The sequence below is a fragment of the Talpa occidentalis genome, unplaced genomic scaffold (genome assembly GCF_014898055.3).
Source record: "Talpa occidentalis isolate TD23 unplaced genomic scaffold, MPIMG_talOcc4v2.1 talOcc4.2, whole genome shotgun sequence".
NCBI lineage: Eukaryota > Metazoa > Chordata > Mammalia > Eulipotyphla > Talpidae > Talpa > Talpa occidentalis.
Window position 1 is genome coordinate 46,058,790 of NW_023602073.1, and position 14,529 is coordinate 46,073,318.

At 45.6% G+C, this 14,529-nt stretch overlaps 1 long non-coding RNA gene and 1 pseudogene across 2 annotated transcripts; both read right to left on the bottom strand.

Moving 5' to 3' along the window:
- Positions 1-3,785: 3,785 nt before the first annotated feature.
- Positions 3,786-7,682, bottom strand: LOC129146434 (uncharacterized). Of its 2 annotated transcripts, XR_008553171.1 has the most exons (5): positions 6,158-7,682; positions 5,146-5,412; positions 4,902-5,032; positions 4,344-4,391; positions 3,786-4,188 (listed from the first exon to the last, which is right to left on the bottom strand). It is a non-coding gene; the product is annotated as an uncharacterized LOC129146434 (long non-coding RNA). The 2 variants fall into 2 exon arrangements; XR_008553172.1 differs by lacking the exon at positions 5,146-5,412.
- Positions 7,683-12,687: 5,005 nt separating this feature from the next.
- Positions 12,688-14,257, bottom strand: LOC119251318 (saoe class I histocompatibility antigen, A alpha chain-like; annotated as a pseudogene).
- Positions 14,258-14,529: the final 272 nt, after the last annotated feature.

The following is a 14,529-nucleotide window of genomic DNA, read 5'->3' on the forward strand; positions in this document are numbered from 1 at the left end:
ACACATCAACAAAAAGAAAAATAAAAACCATATGATCGTATCAATAGATGCTGAGAAAGCATTCGACAAAGTCCAACATCCATTTATGATGAAGGCCTTTGAAATTCTTGGGATAGAAGGAACATACCTTAACATGATAAAAGCCATATACAACAAACCCACTGCCAACATTATTCTCAATGGCAAAAAGCTGAGGGCCTTTCCTTGAAGATCAGGAACAAGACAAGATTGTCCTCTCTCACCACTGCTCTTCAATATAATACTAGAGTGCCTAGCCAGGGCAATAAGACAAAAGAAAGATATACAAGGAATACAAATAGGGAAAGAAGAAGTCAAACTATTACTACTTTCAGGCGATATGATAATATACATAGAGAATCCTAAAAACTCCACAGAAAAACTACTGAAAATAATCAACCAGTTCAGTAAAGTAGCAGGATACAAAATCAACACAAAAATCAGTAGCTTTCCTATACACAATCAATCAGAAGAAGAAATTAAGAAAACCATTCCTTTTATAATTGAATCCAAAAAAATCAAATTCTTGGGAATAAACATCACAAAAGAGGTGTAAGACTTATACAAAGAAAATTATAAAACACTGTTCAAAGAAATTGAAGAAGACACAAAGAAATGGAAAGACATCCTCTGCTCATGGATTGTAAGAATCAACATTATTAAAATGGCCATCCTCCCAAAAGCAATATACAGATTCAACGCTATTCTAATAAAAATCCCAATGACATTCTTCAAAGAAATAGAATAAATACTGATAAAATTCACATGGAACCACAAAAGACCACGAATAGCAAAATTCTTTCTGATGAAAACAAAGGAAAAAGGAGGTATCACACTTCCAAGCTTCAAGCTATACTACAAAGCCATAATAATTAAAACAGTTTGGTATTGGAACAAAAACAGACACACAGACCAGTGGAACCAATAGAGAGCCCAGAAATAAAGCCACACTTATATGAACAACTTAATCTTTGACAAAGGAGCAAAGAATGTGCAATGGAACACGGACAGTTTGTTCAATGAATGGTGCTGGGAAAACTGGACCTCCACATGCAAAAAAATGAAACTAGACCACTACCTCTCACCGTGCACAAAAATCAACTCAAAATAGATAAAAGAACTGGACGTAAGGCCTGAAATCTGGGCCCCCTGGGCCCTCTGGGCTCCCACTAGCAAGACAGGTCCACTGTCACGTTAGGGGTCCTCAAATTGACCCCTTAGTGGGTAACTATGTGTACAGGCCTCAGGGAAGAGCCAGGTGTCTAGGTCATAACAGTTGCTCCCCCAGATCTGGATTCCCCAGTTTCCCTCAATCTCTTTGGATGGGAACTTGAAATCCAGAGTCCCTATTATTTGTTCCTGCTTCCAGGGATGAAAGTGCCTCTTCCTGAGCATCAACCCTAAATTCTCCATCCCTACGGTGGGGGAGGGGATGAATAACAGACTCATAGGCCCAGTTCTAGACCTTCTGAGTCTTCATGAGAGTCCAGGTGACTCCTCTGCTCACTGAAGTGGGGGCTCCCTGGTCTCCATATCTTCTCCATGTGTCAGACTGTGCAGTCAGCTCTGGGGGGTTTCTGCTCCGATTACTCATCACTGTGGAATCGGGGGTTCAATTCTGCTCCTTTCTCTTGCTTAGTCATCACTTTCTGGGTGACCCTTACATGCTCAAGAATTTAAATATCACTGACATCACATCACCTCCCAGATCTATTTCTTACCTCACACATTTCACCTGTGCCCCAGACTTGTCTGTCCAACTGCCAGCATCACTTTCAATTCTAATAGATCTGATTCAACTTTCCTAAACTGAGTGCCTGGGATGCCCACATATGGCTCTTCTGGAGTCTCCCTATGTCACTGAGGCTCTGCCTCTCTGCCTGCACAGTCTGAGACACTGAGTGTCATCCTGACCCCTTTCTCACAGCCCAGCAGTAGGAAACTCTGTAATGTCCATCCCTAACTATGCACAGTCCTATCATTTCCCATTTTTTCCCTGCACACAACCTAACAAAGCCACAAAACTTTCTGTCCTGGGACCGGCACTGGTTTCCTCCATTTCTCTTCCCACCTCTCCCCCTTCCATGCTGCACAGCAGCCAGACTGAGGCTACCAGAGAGAAGTCCCACAGGTGTATATCTGCTCAGAAGTTCTTGTCACCCCACATCTTACTCAGAGAGTGAAACCCTCCCAACATCCTCAGGCTGAATGTTCTGGGTGCACACAGATCCCATCTCAGTTGGCCTCTGTTCCAGCCCTTGGCCTCCTTGGTCATGCTAGTCACACAGACACATTCCTGCTCATGCATCTGCACTGGAGGTTGTCCTGCCGGGACTGAACTTCCCTGAACATCACATCCCTGTGGGCAACATGTCCATCAGCTTTTCCTCAAAGGTCACTTCGGTGAGACCCCCACTGACCACGTTGGGAAGAAAACCATCCTGTCACCTTCCCACATCCCTTACCCACTTCTAACCAGACACGCATGGTTGACTGTCTGATCTACTGTCACACAGTCCCCAGTCTTCCCTTCCCACTAGGACACACTCTCCACAGGCAGCAAGTTGTGCATGTTTTTAGTTCATTGAGGTTTCATATACAGTCAGTCACACATCTGGTGCAACATCAGTTGTGTCATCAGTGTGAAGCACCTCCCTGTTCCAGAGAACGTGTCTTACTATTATGGCACATTACACAGGTGTATTTCTTTCGAAAAGGGGTTTGTATTTTTTTTTTAAGATTTATTTTTGCATAAAGAACTGGGGTGTAGGTCAGAAGTGCAGGGTGGGGTTGGTGAGAGGATTTGCCAGAGACAGAGTGGGGAGCAGAACAGGCAGACTCACTGAAATATACTGCTAAAGGGAGCAACGAGCAAAACAGGAGAGTTCTGCTGTGCCATATGTGTTAGCTCCCTGGCTGGGGATTGAACTCAGGGTGTAGAGGTGATAGCGCTGAGACTTACCCCTGGGCCACCAGGGAGGCCCAAATTCCTAGGCTTATCGGTCCTATTTTTCAGCCAACTAGGATGGTAACTGACTCCATCAATCCATGGGTCGCGATTAGCACCAGCACTGGGGTTACTACATTTAAGGGCAGGGTTACAGGGAGAAGCTGTAGAGAAAAATAGAAATCTATCAGGAACTTACCTCAATCCATACAAAATTATCAAATCCTCCTCTCTAGTAATACCAGGATTTTGTTGGAAAAGATAGAAATGATAATCCAGAAAAAAGTCCTAAATGAGGCCAAAAATCAGATGAGTCTGGATATCCATCTCACCAGACTCCTGTGTGCAGGGGATACCCTGAGCTTTGTGAGGACAATGACAGATACTCCGCCCTTGTCAGAAACAGGGACCCAGAGGACATGAGGCCTGGTCTCTAAACATTAAGGAGAACAGGCATAAAGCAAAAAATATATATACAATAAAATAAAAAAATAATAAAATAAAACAAGAAGCAAATAGGAATCCATAGAAAGGCTAGATCCTGAGCTGAGCCTGGGCTGACCCGGCCACACAAGCACTCCCAGCCCAGACATGACAGCACAAGACCAGGTGGTATCTGAGTCCCTGTGATCACAGGCCCTGCTGGGACAGGTGCTCCTGAAGGACAAGGACAAAGGAGTAGAGAGATGACTGCTGAGGAGTCACCACATCAAAGCCCACGACGCACTGAGCACTGACTGGACACAGGCCCCATCCCCCTCGGCTCCTCAAAGCCTCTCCCGCCCCCACCTGCCCAGACTCAGCACAGCAAACACGTGATTCTGAAAGGTTTCCCATTTATTTCATATCAAATTTTGGAAATCATTTTTATTAGCCCACCAAAGCCATTGGGCAAGCTTACAAAAAGTAATTCCAGAACTCAAATTATTATTTCAAGGAGGAAATAGTTACTATTCTTGAGGAAAACACAAAAACAGGGGTAGATGCAGACCAAGCTGCCTCAGCTAGAGCAGGAAAGTCATCAGGAAGAGACTCAGGTCAGTGTGGGGAGAGGCCTGGTGGGCAGGGCTGGGCCAGTCTCCCCACCTCCTCACATTATCTAGTAAGAACAGAGACACATACTGACGCCTTTTGCAGCAAAGGAAATCAGAGGATCTTGAAGTTACAAAGTGGGGGTGAGAAGAAATCCTGCATCACTCAGCCCCCACAAGGCAGCTGGCTCACTGAGAAAGAAAATGATCATAAAAAATTCAAAGAAACACATTAAGTGCCAACATTCTCCATAGTCCACCGCATCCTCAGAATGTCCGCCTCCCAGCTTCCCTATCACCTGGCCCATCCTCTCTGCCCCAGCCCCTCCCACCACAGGCCTCCTCACCTTTAGCAGCTGTGAGAGACACATCAGATTCCTTGACACTGTCACTGCCTGGGGGAGAATAAAATGGAACCTGGTCAAAGCCATAGAGAGATGAGACCACAGAAGGGACTGATGGGGGTGACTCCCCCAGGGGCTCCTTCTACACTGTCCCCAGGGGCTCAGGGACCAAAGCTCTGATCTACACTTATCTGCAGCCTGGGTGTAGCTTCCTCCTTGTTCTCCTGTGGGAAGAAGCTTCACATGAGACCAAAGAGGAGTCAGGCTATGAAATCCTAAAGGAATCCCCAAGTAGAGGGGACTGGACCAAGTGCCTCCTTGCGTCTGCCCTCAGCAGGGACCTTCCCCTCTCTCATTTGCTGGGATCAGGACCCCCTCACCAGAATTATCAAGGTAAACAATGTGATTCATTTTCAAAAATGCTTTACAAAACACAGTTGGCAATCAGCTCCAGACTGCGCAACACAAGTGTGTGGGTGGTACTTCCCATACCAGGTAGGGCAAGTTCTCCATGGGACATGACAGCCCCCAGTGGACAAGATCCCCCACTCCCTTCCCTACCTGAGCGTCTACCTCCACATCACAGCTACAGTGAGCCCCAATGAGCACAGCTCCAAGGAGAACCAGGGCAGCAATGATGTCCATGGTGGAGTGGATGGAGTCAGTAGGGACTATGGGCTGAGAAGGGGGCACTGGAAGGGAAAGGAAAGGGAGACTCTGAGCCTCAGGCCCCCATCTGATGCTCTGAAGGTCTCCAGAAGGGCTCCTGATCTCGAGAAGCTCTGAGCTCACGTTCCCTCCTTACCCCAAGCCAGCATTCAGGGCTCCAGCAGCTGCACATAGCATGTGTATCTTTGCTCCTCTCCAGAAGGCACCACCACAGCTGCCCACTTCTGGAAGGTTTCATTCCCCCCAGGCCTGGTCTCCACTAATTCCGTGTCCTGGGTCAGGTCCTCCCATTCTCACTGCCAGGTCAGGGTGATGTCCGCAGGATAGAATCCCAGGGCCCAGCACCTCAGGGTGACCTTCTGGTCAGAGGTGGGGTGGTGGGTCATGTGTATCCTTGGGGCCACTAGGAAGAAGGGTGAGAACTTTCACACTCTGGGTTTTTCTCTCATGGGCCCTGAAAAACCCTCATGTGACCATTCTGAGAATGGACAGGGCAGTGGGTTTAGAAGCGGAAGCACAAAATCTAGAAACCATCCTGGTCTGGGGAGTCTGGGAAAATCTCTTATTCCTTAGAAAGTCTAGAATTAGGGTGACAGTTCTTGATAAGGAGGATGCAGTTCACTAAGGAGAAGAGCACAGACTTTTGCTCCTGACCTGGGGACTCAGAAAAGCAGGAGTCAGATCAGAAAAATGTCCTCAGATCAATCACAAGACCCTGTGAGAAAAACTGATGGTTCCCAAGAGGGCTGCCAGGTTCAAAACCTTCCTTGAAGGATGATTTCAGGGCTGGTCTCCCTTCAGGCTCAGGAATCACTGGATTCCTTAACTGTTCTGAGGCAAATTAGGGTCCTCTAGGCCAGTCAGGAACCCGAGGGAGGCTCCTCCTTTCCTGACCAGAGAGGGGGTGCTGCTGTGACCATGCTCACTCTATCCTCCCCGCAGGTGCCAGCCTGAGGGAGTGTAACTAGCAATAAAATATAATTGCTAGCCCTGTGCACAGGTGTTTGAGGGAGGCTCGATTCCGTGGGATTCAGTGACCACACCGTATTAAAGGAAAAAGGATTTATTGTGAGCAACAGAGGCGATGTGCGAGCAAAATTATAAACAGTGCCCCAAACCCAACCAAACCGATGAACATGCATACATACTGTACAGTTTCCTCAGAAATCAGCATCACGGAGGCAGAGTCAGCACTCCGGAGAACAGCACAGGAGACGTATCCAAGTTCAGCAGCAGCTGGGCGACCACTGTGTTTTTATCTCCCAAGGTCGGATATGGCCAGTATCCAAGCCCAGGGATTCATGGTGGGCTGGTCACGTTTCTGTGCGCGACGCCCCGGAGTTACATAACCAGCCATATTTCTTGGTGGTCCCGGACATCGCGAACAGTTACATAACCAGCCCTGTCTTTTGGCTCCTGGTCCGGGCGCTGGCCAGGCTCCCGGATCAGGGGGCCAAAAGGTGGTCGCACATCTTCCAATGTCCCCGGCAAAACGACATTAACACTTTATTTTCCTACATTTTGGCCCTACGGTTTGTCGGGGACATAGGGCTGATTTTGATACCAAAAACTATGGGCAAGTGCCGAAGACCAGCTTTTGGCAAAATGTCGGGTCAGAAGTCCGTGAAAGGAAAAGACGGCCTAGGTGAAGCGAAAGGGGCTGAGGGGAAGGGGATGAGGTAGAATGAGGAGACACTGACACTTGGTGAGGTGCCAGTATCTTCTACTGAGGGGCTCAGCAGGTTTTTTATTTATACTTTTTAGCAAGCCGAGAGATGGCATTATTATATACATACATACAAAGCAGAAAAATTAGTGCATCCCCCTTTTTTTATAGACTTTTGGCCACCACGTGTGTGCTCTTAGCGAGAAGGCAACCTTCAAGTTAATGAAAAAACTAAGCCTTACACTAAAACTCATTGTTTTAGCTAAACAACAGCCTAAGACAATAGATAGCCGCCAGTACATCCTATCAGCTAAAGTCCAAGCAAGAAAAGACTTTTTTTATTTGCATGGCCTTCAGCTGGAGACCAGCTGTTACTCAGCTATTAGAACTTTGTTTTTACCTAGAAACTTTTAAACTTAAGTAGCTTTATTTAAAAACTTTTTTAAGAAACTTTAAGAGAAGGCAAAAGAAGGACCTACTAGAATTATTGTGCTGGATTGCTTGTCAGGCATGTACAATAAATTGCCTTTCATTGTCAAGTGGGCCAAATTGTTTAATAACTAATTTTTAAACAGATAATTTTTCATGCCATCCACCCACAGTCTGTTGACACGTACCATTTACTGCCCAATATATTTTTTAATAAATTTTTTTTTATGACCAAGAACAAAAAGCAAAGGAATGGCAGATTTTCAGCCCCACGGTGTGAGGCCCTTTCTCTTAGCTTCTTGTCAGTATCCTATCTGGCTGGGGCAACAAGGCCTCCTGCAGTATCTCCCCCCCCCTTTTTTTTTGGCCATCGTTTTTATGGTGATGAAGATCGAATATATGGATGTTGGGATGCAGTCTCAGATGAAAAGTGTACCAGGTTCCAGTGTGAAAGAAAACCAGTCCCTTCAGGTATTGTCCATTGTGGAAAGCAAAAGTCCTCCATTTCTGGAAAAACAGTTCATCAGTCCAAGCCAAAAAAATCTGGAGGCATTAGCCAAAACAAGATAGCAAATATGTCAAAATCTCAAAAAAAAAAAAAATTTAAAATGGTTTAATTTATGTAGTACATGAATTCTCCCAACCTTGATCCCAAACTTTAACAGCATAGCAAAAGTTTGTAAACTAAATTTACTTTTAAACCATATTATCTATTTTTGCATCCAATCACAGGACAGAATAACTAAGCAGCAATTTTAGCTGGCTTTGTTGGAATACTCCATATACAATCAGAGCAAACCCTTGGCATCCGGTCCATGTAGGCTTTAGGAACAAAGTTGGTCTCATCAGACTCCACCTGGGCTTTCCTCTTCTCGAGGGTACCAGGGACTTTTCGTTGGCTGAGTTGTCCAGTCCTGCCAATGGAGGCAAGCTTCCTCACCTTCTTTGGAGGTTTCTGGAACCCTATGAACAAAGCAAACAGGTTCTCCTCTTCTTGGTTCAGCTCTGTTGTAACTTTGGAAGAACTTCACGCAAAGCCACACAATTAAACTTATGTCCAAATTTTTTTTGTTTAAGCAGAAAAAATCCCTATGGAAGTTATGCAAAAACAGATTCTGAGCTAAGTAGTAAAAGATTACTACCACTATTTTTATGCTGTGTTGGTATCAAGGGGAGAGAAAATGCAAACACAAGTTAGCTTTGCTGGAAAAAAGAATTGCAACCTTGCTGCAGATCATGGTCACCAAAACAAGAAAACTTTGTGGATTCAGAACAAAATGCAAAAAAAAATTTACCAGTATTATGTCAAAGAAAATTTAGAAAATATCAGGTGTATTTAGTCCTGTGCAGGAAATTTGTACTCTCAACAGTTCCATCAATAGGAATCCGTTGAGGTCTTTTTTTTCCCTATTTTTCCAGAAACAATTTTTGGAATAAAAATCAATAAACAATAAACAATCAACAAACAATTGAAGTATGCAATATTACAAGGTGACAATCACCACTGACAATTTACATACATATCAGGTACTATTACAAGGTGACAATCACCTCTGACAATATACAAACATATCAGGTACTGAGAGGTTTTATACACATTTTAGAAAACCAGTGTCAACATTTTTGTACATGCCCAAGTTTTACGATTTTCCCAAGTGACAATGCTTCCTTTCCAGTTTTACTTTACTGGGTAAGCCAAATAGAATAAATTTATCTAACGCCTTTCCCCGGAGGAAAGGAAGAAACTTTGTGGAGTGTCTCAGGAGCTCTACTGAGGTTCCACAAATTCCCTTGCATCAGCCAAATGACAGGCTACCAAATTTGTACTTGAATTTAGATTTCTGGGAAGCTTTGCCATAAATATCAGAAAAACAGCAGAAACAACAATATTCAATCTCTATGAAGGCACCGGCTTAGTTCAGTAGCACAATGTTGATAGTTTTACTGAAATGGCCTGTGCGGCCATATGAAAGCAAGCTTTAGTATTAATTAATTTCTTTTTTTCATTATGTGAATAAATTGATTAAATAATGCAATACAGTTAAATTTCCAACACATATTACTGTTTTTCTTTAAACCTATTGTTTGCAGTTTTTATAAACCAAGGCAGATAAGGTTTACTTTCCCTCAAACCTTTTACGACTTACTACATACCCTCAATTTTAGCTTTTTTTCTATTTTTTCACACTCTGGCACAACCAGACATTTTAATTTTAAGACAAAACTACTCTCCCTTTCCTTTTTTTTTTTTTATTTACCATCAGTCATTAATTGCTCTTTCTCTTTTCTTCAGACACCACTAAAACCTTTAACAAATCATGATGGTGGTTTCCTTTCAGTAGTCCAGAATACAATGAGGTGCTTTTGCCTCCCCAAAATGTTACTTTAAACATTGTAGATTATTAAAATTGACTTAAAAACAGTATAGCTTAGTTGCACTTAGTAAAGTTAATATGACAAAAAAAAATTACATATATAAGTATATTTACGTTTTTAGTCAAGGAAAGAAAAATACTTTAAAGATACATTTAAACAGAGTAGATTATTAATATTAACACTATAACTTTAAGGCATATATGCTTTGAATATCATAAAATTTAAACTAGTTTTTATATATTAAAAATTCGAGATTATGATCTCAAAATTTGTTTTTATGAGAACTTATATAGGTGCCGTTTATAATTAGTCCTCCGGAGGTAAAAAAACAAAATAAAACACAAAGACAGACACAAACAGACACAGAGATTTCTCAATATACATTTAAAATTTTGGCCATATGCATATATTTTAAAACATAGTTATTTTACCAATATGTGTGAAGATACTGAGGTTTTTAATAAGTTAAAAGCTAAAATCTGTGCAGAGAATAAGTGTCTAATCTTAATTATTACCAAAGACCTTGGGTTCAAGACCACAGCAGTCACGGCAGTTTTTACTAACATTTTAGTTAAGAAAATATTTTTTTTTTGAGTTTATATTTTTAAGAAATGATCCTTTGGCTTTAGGTTGTCAACACTTTATTCATTGAGAACGAGCATATTTTAAAACAAAAAAAGAACACTGTTATCTTAAGAACAGGAGAAGAGGTACATTTTTACAGTCTGTTTTTAGGCTTTTATCAAAATCTGAGGCTTAGTATTAGCGCAATAATGTCTGTATTACCACTTTATATTTTACGTGGTTAATTAGTTTTAACAAGAAACTTAACCTTTACAGGTCCAATAAGTAAATTTAAAAGCTTTTATTTAACCAATAAGCATTCTGTATAGCTTGTTAGCAAGTCCAAAGTAACTCAGCAGTTTTTACTTTAGACAATTTAGACTTTAAAATCAGAAAAACACAGGGAAATAGACCTTTTTCCTAGAATGAACCAAAATAGTTTTTTAAGGTGGACAATTTGAATCCCTGGTGGGGCTTGATATTGATCTAAATGTTCGGCCACTATCCGGTGGCAGATAGTGGGGCTATGTTTATATCCTTGTGGCAACCAGGTGAACATGTATTGTCGGCCTTTCCATGTAAAAGCAAACTACTCCCACCTGTCTTGTGAGATTGGGATAGTGAAGAAGGCATTGGCTAAGTCTAGCACTGCATACCACTGTCCAGGGTGTCCTTGAATATTTTCAATAAGGGTAACAGTATCAGGGACTGCAGCAGTCAATTGCGGAGTTACCTGATTTAATTGTCTATAGTCCACTGCCACGATCCGTCAGCTTTTCGGACTGGCCAAATCGGATTATTCCAAGCAGTGGTGGTGGTTATCAGCACTCCAGCATTAGTCTGTTCAATCTTGTCCTGCCCACCCGGAATCCTATATTGTTTAGCAGTTATCAACCGGGATGGGGACGACGGAAGATAAACAGGAGGCTGCTTCAACTTTCCCACCACTACATTATGTATTATTAACATTTTAATTGCAAAATGATAATCCCCGTCTTTCAAGTGTAATGACATTCCCTTTAGGATGTCAATCCCTGTGATATATTCTGGAATTGGAATGATTACTATTGAATAGGATTTTGGGGGTAACCCACTAATACTCATACATATAGTGGTCTGGGTGGCTTGAATCTCTTTTCCTCCCAGACCCTGTATGATGATAGCCATTCCTTTAAATTTTTAAGGGTTTCCATAAATCAGGGTGGCCTCCACTCCCGTATTCACTAAGGCCTGTGTTTGAGTCACATTTCTCATCAATCAAATCATCCAATCTATGGCATAAGCGGTCATAAGCAGATAACAACAACCAGCCCCGCCGGGATATTGCTCCCGGTTCTTTCCCCTTCTCAACCGGGACCTTCTGAAGGGCCCGGATTAATTGAGGCGGGGCAGCACATCTTGGAGCAGATCATCCCAAGACTCACTAAGGCCGTTCCCCACTGCCCATTCCTTAGCCAAAGCAGCAAAGCATGGATCTTCCCACCCAGGAATATCCTGGGCAGCAACAGCGACCTGAGGCGAGCGTTTAGCCAAGAAAGGCATGGTCCTTATCGTCACACGGAATCCTGCCGACTACGCCAATTATGTACAGCAATAAAATATAATTGCTAGCCCTGTGCACAGGTGTTTGAGGGAGGCTTTCTTCCATGGGATTTAATGACCACACCGTATTAAAGGAAAAAGGATTTATTGTGAGCAACAGAGGCGATGTGTGAGCAAAATTATAAATAGTGCCCCAAACCCAATCCAACCAATGAACATGCATACATACTGTACAATTTCCTCAGAAATCAGCATCATGGAGGCAAAGAGTCAGCACTCCGGAAAACAGCATCACGGAGGCAAAAAGTCAGCACTCTGGAAAACAGCACAGGAGACGTATCCAAGTTCAGCAGCAGCTAGGCGACCACTGTGTTTTTATCTCCCAAGGTCGGACATGGCCAGTATCCAAGCCCAGGGATTCATGGTGGGCTTGTCACGTTTCAATGCACAACACCCCAGTGTTGCATAACCAACCATATTTCTTGGTGGTCCTGGACATCGCAAACAGTTACATAACCAGCCCTATCTTTTGGCTCCTGGTCTGGACACTGGCCAGGCTCCCGGAGCAGGGGACCAAAAGGTGGTCGCACATCTTCCAATGTCCTTGGCAAAATGACATTAACACTTTATTTTCCTACAGGGAGGTTGTGAGACCTCACCTCTCCTCTTATCTCTTACCCCTTCTTCCCATTCTCCAGGTTATCTGTGCAGCCTCTCCATGCAAGTACCCTCCAGGGAGTTTGTGTATCAACTCAGCTGCTCCAGCTGCCTCCCACTTATTCCCCAGTGATCTGAGGCGCCCTGTCCGCCTTGGTCCAGGAGCGCAGGTGATGTTGAACGCTGGCCTCAGTTTCCCTCAGCCAATAAAAGGAAAGAGTTTGAGGAGAAGGAAAGTAGTTTAATTCGTGGACAAATGAGGAGGGCAGCAGACGCATGTCTGAAAGACCACCGCCCTGCTCTTTGGCAGAGGGCAGGGGTATTTATACAACGGGGGAAAAGGAGCAGATGGGCGAGGGTCTGCAAAGGGGAGAGGGTGCTGGAAGAGGTGGGCATGGAGAAAAGTGGGCACCAGCTTGCTTTTCTTCCATAGCTGATGACTTGTTAATGCTCCTCCGGGAGGCCTGGCCATAAAGACAACCTGTCAAACAAGGGGGGAATTGCAAGAAATACAGGAAAGACAAACTTGTTAAGTCTCATCTGGGAAACCTGTCATTTGTAACAGCATCACAGGTCCTCGTTCAGGGCATGTAATCTGCACCTAAGTCGGACTGATGGTTCCCACAGAGGGGGCGCCCATGGGGCCCCACTTGGAAGCCAAACATCTCCTGGAGGGTGTGGACCCTGTCCCCGCCCCGCGTCACCCCGCGGTCACCCCGCCCGCAACCCCCCCCCACGCCCTCACCCCCCTCTACGCCCCCACCCCCGCTGGAATAAACCTCAACTGAAACTGGAGCCTGGCAGCTCAACGTCTTGGGGCCTGTCCCTGGGTGGAGGGAAGGGCGGGTCCACCTGCCTGAGGTGACGCCCTGACCGAAATCGGGGGTTCCCCGCCCATGTGTGGGGATGGGGCCATGACTGCGCCCCGCCCCGCCCCGCCCCGCCCCGCCCCGCCCCGCCCCGCCCGCCCTCCGCCCCGCTCCGCCCCGCTCACCGGCTGCGCTCTGGTTGTAGCAGCAGCATAGGACGCGCAGGTTCTCTCCGAACATCTGCCCGTTGCCCTTCGCCCTCCGCGTCTCCCCCTCCCAGTACTCCGGCCCCTCCCGCCCCGCCCAGGGCGCCCGCGACTCCATCCTCTGACCCGGGGAGTCGCTGTCGAACCGCACGAACTGCGTGTCGTCCACGGAGCCCACGGCCATGAAGCGGGGCTCCCCGAGGCCGGGCCGGACACCCCGGTGGAGAAACACCTCAGGGAGTGGGAGCCTGGGGGCGGTAGGAGAGACCCGGCTGGGGAGACGGGGCGGGAGGGGAGAGGACAAGGTGGGGGGGGGTCCTGAGATTGAAATGGGGCATGGGATGAGCAGGCTCCCTAGTGGCGCAAGGGGTTAAGATGCAACCTATGTAGCCACCCACAGCCACTGTAGCACTAGTTTGATCCCTGACTGTCCAGGGAGCTGCCCACATGGCGCAGCAGACCTTGCTGTCTTGCCTACTGCTCCCCTCAGCAGTGTATTTCAGTCAATCTGCCTGTATTGCTCCCCACTGTGTCTCTGGTGTATCCTCTCACCCCCTGCGCCCCACCTCTGGCGTGTACCCCAGTTCTTGCATGCATAAATAAGTGAATCTTAAAAAAAAAAAAAAGAAGGCTGGAGACTTGATGGGGCAAAAGGAGGAGGGAGGTTGGAGGGACAGAAAGGGGTCAGGACAGGGTGGAGTCAAGGGGCACAACAGGGTCAGTGATGGGGGAATTGAGCCTTTTCTGGGGTCCTGCACCCCCCTGCCAGGGTTCCTCTGGTTCCCCCCTTCTCAGTGACCTTTTCTCTCCAGAGCCTGCACTCACCAGCCCAGGTCTCTGTCAGGGCCATGGCCCCTGAGGGCAGTAGCAGGAGGGTTGGGGGCCTCATGACTGGTGCTTTTGGGTCTGGGGGAGACTCTTGAGTCCAGACTGGTGCAGCTGTGATGCTGATTGGCTGCTCTGGAGACCCTCCAGGCAATAAGGAGTGAACTGGGGGAGAGTCGCAGTGTTCTGAAGGAGGGCTTGAGCCAGATTGTGAGAGGGAGGAGAGAAACTGCCCATAGATGGGGCATCCCCAACAGTCACCTTACCCACCCCAGACACAGCCCAAAGGGCTGAGACCCTGAGAACCACACCCTATACCTGGGACTTTGCCCACCCCCACCTCTCCTGATTATTAATCTTGAATTAATACGTGATTTTAAAAAGTGATGCATTGTTCTACTACGTTATATGATATTTATGTTAATTATTCTAGAATCAACTTTTGA